The sequence below is a fragment of the Apaloderma vittatum genome, unplaced genomic scaffold (assembly GCF_000703405.1).
Source record: "Apaloderma vittatum isolate BGI_N311 unplaced genomic scaffold, ASM70340v1 scaffold22796, whole genome shotgun sequence".
Classification (NCBI taxonomy): domain Eukaryota; kingdom Metazoa; phylum Chordata; class Aves; order Trogoniformes; family Trogonidae; genus Apaloderma; species Apaloderma vittatum.
The window spans coordinates 2,084-2,550 of NW_009720414.1; the positions used below are offsets into that span (position 1 = coordinate 2,084).

At 58.9% G+C, this 467-nt stretch overlaps 1 protein-coding gene across 1 annotated transcript in view; it reads right to left on the reverse strand.

Moving 5' to 3' along the window:
* LOC104275144 (dihydropyrimidinase-related protein 4-like) overlaps positions 1 to 467 on the reverse strand; it is a gene marked incomplete at both ends in the record, with an annotated part of 11,352 nt that overhangs the window by 2,035 nt on the left and 8,850 nt on the right. The window lies entirely within an intron of this gene.

Consider the following 467-nt stretch of genomic DNA (forward strand, 5'->3'; position numbering starts at 1 on the left):
TCCAACCCCCTGACCGTGGGGCGTGAGGGTCTGCGCCGCGACAGGGATGAAATTACGGGGGAAAAGGCGGGGGGGGCTGAGCCTTGTGGGGTTTATTTTCCCCAGACTGTGATACATAAGGTCTCCAAAAAGCAAGCCCTTGGCTGGGAAGCTCCAACCGCAGCTGTACAGGTGTCTCGGGCTCATTCAAGATGGTCTTGGATATTTTAGTGCAGAAAGACAGGGAGTAAACCTAAGCAGCGCTGTTCATCATCGTTATTTATTACCTTAAGGAAACCTTTTTTGACCTTTGAGCAAAGCCTACCCAAGGCTGAGCCTTCAGGGTGGGCTGGTCCCCGAGCTCCTGGACGTGCTCAGGCGGGGTGCAGGCAGGAGCCTCCCCGGGAAGCTCCGTGGGCGCTGCGCGGGGACACGGGGCTTGGTCCCACCTGCGCCCTGCAGCTCTCCCCAGGCACCAAGCTCCGCTC